Below are 7500 nucleotides of genomic sequence, written 5' to 3'. Positions count from 1 at the left end.
CCGCCGCGACGTGAGGCGAAGTCGGCGTCTCCTCGGAGCTGTGACCAGTAAAGCACGGTGGGGAGCCGCCGGGGCTCTAATTGCCTGCCACTCCACGCTGTCTGAACGCGCGCCGTTTTAATTAGCCTAGCTTCTTTATTGGCTGAAGTGAAAGCTACACCGAGGCTAATTGACAAGAACAATAAAAGCAAGCCGCAACAACAAAACTGCAAAACAAAGGCAAGTGGTGGCGACGGATTACATATTATGCCGGCTTTATCGTATTATATTTCCGCCATACCTCAGAACCTGATGGTGCTTGTGTCTGTTTGGGTATGCATTTGTCTTTGTGTCTCCAAATTTGTTCAGTGTGTGTTCATGCGTGCCTGTGTTTCTGTGTGTGGGTGTGTGTGTGTGTGTGTGTGTGTGTGTGTGTGTGTGTGAGATAGAGAGAGAGAGAGATTGGAAAAGAAGTACATAGAAGGCTCATAGCTTGGTTGAATGGCCACACACTTGAAGGCACAGCAGCGGTGTCAGGGTGTGTTCGTCATGGGTGGGTGCTATTTGCCAGGCCTGTTTTGGGAGATGTATGGACTCGAGCGGAGGGCAAGGCATTGTGGGACTCGGCGCACTCCGCCTTCTGGAAGCATTTAATGGGCTTTTAGTGGAGTGGAATAGTGAGCAAACTCCATAGTCAAGGTTTTCTGGGCTCTGCTGATCAGGAACCTTATCTGAATGTGTGTGTTGGGTGTGATGTGGGGTTGTGTGTGTGTGTGTGTGTGTGTGTGTGAGTGTGTGTGTTTGTTTTATGGGTGTAACGTTATCAAAATATCATGGTGTGATAACCACCTAGCAAAGTATCATCCTCTGCACTGGTATAGCAGTATTGATAGTATGCAGTCATCTCTTATTCCTTGTATGTGTGTTAATGTTTTACTGGTGTGTGGGTGTGTGTGTTTGTATGTGTTTTTATGTGTGTGTGTGTGTGTGTGTGTGTTTATATGTGTGTGTGTGTTTATGGGTGTGTGAGTTTATGGGTTATGTGTTTGTGTGTGAATGTGTGTTTGTATGTTTATGTGTGTGTGTGTGTGTGTGTGTGTGTGTGTTTTTGTATGTTTATATGTGTTTTTATCTGTGTTTTTATGTGTGTGTTTATGTTTGTGTTTATGTGTGTGTGCATGTGTGTGTGTGGGAAACAGCCTGGAGCGGGTGGCCTGTTAGATTCTTCTCCATCGGGCAGTGCTGATAGGCCCTGGGGCTGTTTGTCTCACGGAGTGACGGATGTTGTTTTTATTTGCTGCTGGGGGGGCGGAGGGCGATAGAGGGCCGGGGGGGGTGGGGGGTGGGGGGTGGTGGTGTGTGGTGTGTGGGGTCCATGGCCGCCTCAGAGCCGCTGACGATTAACAATGTTGTTTTTTGGACGACACTCTTGTTGCTGGAACACACTCATCCGTCAGACTGGGATCTCTCTCTCTTTCTTTCTCTCTTTATCTCTCTCTCTTTCCCCCTCTCTCTCTCTCTGTCTTTCTTCATTTTCACCTTCCCATTCCATTTTGTCTCCCCTACTTCCACATTTAACTCATCTGTTTGTTTTCCCCTCATACTATCTTTTCTCATCTCCCACCTTCTTGTCCTCCCCACTCTATCTCTCTCCCACCCGTCCTCTTACCCTCTCACCACCACCCATGTCTATCATACTCAACCACCCACCTTCCCTCTCACTCCTTCTCTCTCATCCCCTCTTACTCTCTCTCTATCACTCCCCCCATACTTTCTCCATCTCTCCTTCTCTTGCTCTCTCTCTCTCTCTCCATTGCTCTCTGTCTCTCTCCCCTCCTTCCTCTGCTCTGGCTCATATTGATCATGCACACACACTTCAGGCTGATTGATTCCCCTCGGGCCCGTGTGTCGATAGTGGCCTGTCACCGGACCGCCCCCTCCACTCCGTCTTCGGCCCGCCAAGCATTAATAAACCACGAAAGCAGACAGAGACGGAGAGCGGGGGAGTCAGGGGGCAAGAGATCGGGCGACAGGAGGGGGGGGGGGTGGGGGGGGAGAGGAGGCGAGGGGAGGGGAGAGAAGGAGACCGGGGAAGAGACTTGGTTGCGTTCAACATGTCTCTATTAATCTGAAAAACAAACAACAACAAAAAAAAGGAAAACGGGAAGACTTTGATAACGTGCCACCGTGCCAGGAGGAAACAAAGAGGGCGAGGAAAGATTAGGTGAGGCTGAGCAAGAGAGGGAGAGAGAAAGAGAGAGGGAATGGGGGAAAGGGAGAGGGAATGAGGGAGAAGGAGAGGGAGAAGGAGAGAGACTGACAGCAATAAAGAATGTAAGAAGGAGAACCCGCAGCCTGTCCTGAATATATCTGTAACCATCACAAGTATATGCTAATCCACTTTGTTTTCACAGAGTGCATTATTAATAAGGCGCCACCATTCTGTGGAGAGAGAAATGGAAAGAGAACGAGAAAGAGAGGGACAACAAGTGAAAGAGAGTGAGAGAAGATAAGCAAAACAGAGAGCTGGAGCGAGGGAAGAACTATAGAGATTGCAGATTGAACGTGCTGTTCCATAACTTCTCAGCCATGCGTGCTCAGACACAGACACACACACTGTCTCTCTCACACACACACACACACACACACACACACACACACACACACACACACCCTCAGTGGGAGCATTTACAGTGCAGCACACATCCACGGAGTGTTATAACTTTTCCACGAATGCCCCTGAGTGTATACCCACCCTGCACGGTGCCCGCCGGAGTGTGTGGAGCTTTTAGCCAGAGTAGTGATTGATTGCGCCAACGTCCCATTGTGCAGACTGGCGAATCTGCCCCTCGCTTCTCCCATCCCCACCACTGACCATATGGGCACCATGTGCTCCCCGGAGTAATCACTCATGGCAAAATATGCCAACTGCTTGCGCTCGTTTGGTCCAGGGGCACCGGTGATGTCACCAGGGGAAATGTCCTCACCAGAGTCCCGTATTTGAATGCTCTTTATTTATTTGGATTCGGTTCTGGATCAGTTCCCATTAGTTTGTTGCTATTTATTCCTCTTGCTGGATTCTAATCTGCGGGCAGGGAGGGCCTATAACTGGCTTTAATTAAAATTCAGATTGCTGTACATGCTGTATGGGCAGCTGGTGTTTGTGGCGGCGTGTCATTGAGACAGGGAGAGGGGAGGGGTGGGATGGCTGACGGGGGAATGGGAACATTTGTGCGCTCTAATAGCCTGTCTGTCCTATCAGGCCGGACCAATGCATATTTAATACTCACCTGTCGGACAGGCGAGGGTTGATGGGTTGAGATGGAACCGGCTGGCAGCGATCAGGGAGGAGTGTGTCCGTGTGTGTGTGTGTGTTTGTGTGTGTGTGTGTGTGTGTGTGTGTGTGTGTGTGTGTGTGTGTTTCTGTGTGTGTGTGTGTGTGTGTTTGTACGTATGTCTCTGTGTGTGTATGTGTGTGTGTGTGTGTGTGTGTCTGTGTGTGTGTTTGTGTGTCTGTGTGTGTGTGTGTGTGTGTGTGTGTGTGTGTGTGTGTGTGTGTGTGTGTGTGTGTGTGTGTGTCTGTGTGTGTATGTCTGTGTTTGGGTGTGTGTGTGTGTATGTGTGTGTGTGTGTGTGTGTGTCTGTCTTTGTGTGTATGTCTGTGTTTGTGTGTGTGTGTGTGTGTGTGCGCATGTGTGTCTGTGTATGTGTGTGTGTGTGTGTGTGTGTGTGTGTGTGTGTGTCTGTGTGTGTGTGTGTGTGTGTGTGTGTGTGTGTGTGTGTGTGTGTGTGTGTGTCTGTGTGTGTATGTCTGTGTTTGGGTGTGTGTGTGTGTATGTGTGTGTGTGTGTGTGTGTGTCTGTCTTTGTGTGTATGTCTGTGTTTGTGTGTGTGTGTGTGTGTGTGTGTGCGCATGTGTGTCTGTGTATGTGTGTGTGTGTGTGTGTGTGTGTGTGTGTGTGTGTGTGTGTGTCTGTGTGTGTGTGTGTGTGTGTGTGTGTGTGTGTGTGTGTGTGTGTGCGTGTGTGTGAGTGAGTGTTTGAGTGTGTATGCATGTGCGTATGTGTGTGAGTAGCTGGGGTATCCGTGCCCATCTGATCTTCCCACGTGAAATTATTCACTGATTTAAAGCGTCCCACAGATGTGCTAACTCTGTAAACCACTTAATATCATTTCTGTCTTAATTGCATCAATGACAAACTACATGTCCGGCATATTAAATATGCATTTTATGAGAAATGAATCCACTACAAATTGACTTCCCCTTTCCCACAGCTATGCATGCACAAGGCTTGTGTGAGCACCTTTTCAAAATGTACCCTTGCTACATAATAGTCCTGAGGACCATCAGTTTCATTTCTTCTGACATAATCCTTGAATCTATTTACTCAGGGCTGTTTTGACCAGATACCTATTCCTTTGAGATTAGGCAAGTGATATTCACCAAATACTGCTCTCCCTTCACCAGTCCTGTTCAAACACAAAGATATTTTATATTTCTCTCTGTTGCTCTTCAGCTCTGTAATTTAGACTGGATTTAAGTTAAGCATCATTTTTTTTATGGGGTTCTGTCATGGGTTTATTGAGCTTGGCACACGTGTGTTTTTTTTTTCAGAGGGGCTTATCAGATTTGAGCTGCCACGGAAAATTAAATTAGATTAATGAAAGAAATTCCAGTTTGGTTTGCTCAAACTATTTGGCTGTCAGACATGCTTTTATCAGACGTGTGGCTATGAATGTGAAATACATTTAAAGTACGTAATTAATTGATGGGGGAAAAAAAGCAAATTATAAAAAAGAACCCAGAGAAGAATTCAGAGGGATAATAACAGCCTCAGATGCCTGGTATCAAATATCCATTTCATTCTCTTATTTCAACTATTACTTCCGTAATAAACTGTTCATCAAATAGATTAAAAATGCTTTTTTTTTAAAGGCTATCGCTAATCTCAAAGGGTACATGAATGTCATCGTTTTCATTTTTTCAAGTAAGATAATCAGTTTGTTTTTTATTAAAATTTGGAGATATACTTTTATCAGGCATTGAATAGGCAATGAATAAAGTCCTGTTAAACCTGGGGACAAAGCCCATGTATTGCCTGACTAAGGGGAGATGAATCTGCATCAGAAAGTTCATAGCAGAGCATCACAATATTGCCTGTGATCCTTCAGCAGCCTTCTTCATGTTCCTGACTCTTTGCTGTATTCATTCATACATCATATTCATATTCCCGGGCTTGACAACTGATTGCATTTCTCTCGCTTTCGCTCACCTTTTGTTTCAAATTGTTTGCACGCTTAACAAAATGTCTTCACAGCGGGCGAAAAAAAAATAAAAAATTAAACAACGCAAACAAAATCTAGGTTTTTTGACTGACATGTTAGCGGTCGCATCCCCGCGTTGCAACGACCATGCTCGGGGATGATGAATGTCTCCCCGGCGGGTGGGGCGCCCACGTAATGAGTGGGGGGGAGGCGGAGAAGAGGCCACAATAAAAAATGGATTACATAACAGACAGAATATTTAGATCTGTCCATTACCTCCCTGCCTGGGCCCCCATGCATTACAATGATGAATGGGACCAGGAGACTCAGCCCGAGTGCAGCAACTCAGAACTCATCTGACTAATTCACGGGGGATGTGTGTGGGGGGGGGGGGGGGGGGGGTGATGAGGCAAAGAGGGAATTTAACATTCTCAATTTGTTCTCTCCCCTCCATTATGTTGCTATGGAGATGATTGCCTAAAGGTGTGGTATTTGTATGTTTGTTTATGTGATTGAGGTGTATGACATACAGGGTGGAATATGGCAGTGAAGTGAATTTAAGATTCGCAATTTTTGCCCCAACCCCCTACCCATATGTTGACCGTATATGGGTGAGGTATGTTATTGTTTGTTTGTTTGATTAATTGAGCTTATCATGTGAGATATGAGTGAAAGGTGGAATTAAATCACTTTGTTTGTGCTACCCACATTTGGTATTCAAGGTGAGGGTTGAGACACGGCGTGGTATTTGTTTTGAATATGTGTTTGTGTTAAACCAGGCGTGTTCAATTCAGGGGGTCAGCTGTTTGGCAGTTGGATCTTCCGACTCTTAAAGTAACACTATGCAACAATTTTACACTTTTTGAGGTATGGTTTTATAGGCAACTAGTTTTGGTACCATCCTCAAATGACTTTGATAGCATATGGTCATGTGAAGGACAGATAAACACCTGTGTCTTCACCACTAGCTATCCAGGATATTCCCTGTGTAGTTCTGTGTACCGGGCTGAAACACCCTGCAAAAATGCAAGAAAAGCTTTCAGACACATGACATTGCCAGCTATACTGCCAAAAGACACCAGTAAGGGCTGCTGGTGGTGTTGGCAAGGTTTTTTGATTCCTTTTAGGAAGTTAGCTTACTCATTTTGGAACAGAACTCCGTATTGTTGCTTTACCTCCTCTCTGGCATGGGCTTTCATCAATCAGGGCCAAGTCCATAACATGCCAGAGACATCCACCTCTGGGGTGTTCAGTTCACTGAGAGAGCTCTCAGTTGAATCTAAATAGACTTGGTCAGATGTGGATGTTCAATTGGCCCCAAAAGAGAAGACGTGGAACTGTGAAATGGAAAGTATGAAGGTCACAGCCCTTAAAAAACTAAACAACAAAACAATTCCCTCAAGATAGTGATTTCCTCAGCCTATACTGTGCACGCATAATCAAAATGGCCACACTGTTTTGGGAAAAGAGCGGCCCCCTGCCTCCTGTACCCCTGTAATCTGACTGAGGCTCCGCTGAGACGTCCATGGACTTGACTTTTGAGTGGTCTTCCTGCCTGCTGCCTTGTGATTGCAGCCTTTGTGTTTAGTTATAAATAACACTAATGCAGTAATGGACCATTTCAGGGCACTTTTGCCTGCTATTTGTGCATTTTGCCGTGAGCGTGTTGACTTCCTTCACTCAGGTTGCCACTTAGTCTTTGAGGCTAGTCCCCCACCTGCTGTTGGCCTTTGCTGTACCTTATGTGCAGGTTGGCTGATTGCTTCCCTGGTGCTGGGGGTTGTCAAGAGTGCTGGACAGTGAGTTGCTTTATTTGTAAGAAATCCTTTCCGTCAAGCGGGTTTGCTGTTGCCTGTTGCCATTGCTGAACCAGTGTAAGCCAATGTAATTACACTTTCCTGAATTTTGGCAGGAAAATGGTGGGTGGTTGTGTGTGTGTGTGTGTGTGTGTGTGTGTGTGTGTGTGTGTGTGTGTGTGTGTGTGTGTGTGTGTGTGTGTGTGTACGTGTAACCCCCCCCCCACACACACACACACATACGCACCACCCATCAGTACAGTTTGGCATTTCAGGGCCAGTATTTCTCATTACCAGCTAAGCTTGCCCTGTGTACACTTAGTGCCACACACACAAACACACACACACACACACACACGCGCACACACACGCACACACACGCACACACACGCACACACACGCACACACACGCACACACACGCACACACACGCACACAGACACTATTGGAGGCCAAGGAAA

The 7500-nt window shown here is 46.4% G+C and overlaps 1 protein-coding gene across 1 annotated transcript in view; it reads left to right on the top strand.

The window, feature by feature from the left end:
- Window positions 1-7500, top strand: part of dock2 (dedicator of cytokinesis 2) — a gene marked incomplete at its 5' end in the record, with an annotated part of 106736 nt that overhangs the window by 31968 nt on the left and 67268 nt on the right. The window lies entirely within an intron of this gene.

Source organism: Sprattus sprattus (genome assembly GCF_963457725.1).
Source record: "Sprattus sprattus genome assembly, chromosome: 6".
In the NCBI taxonomy this organism is placed as follows: domain Eukaryota; kingdom Metazoa; phylum Chordata; class Actinopteri; order Clupeiformes; family Clupeidae; genus Sprattus; species Sprattus sprattus.
This window is presented reverse-complemented; position numbering and strand designations above follow the sequence as displayed.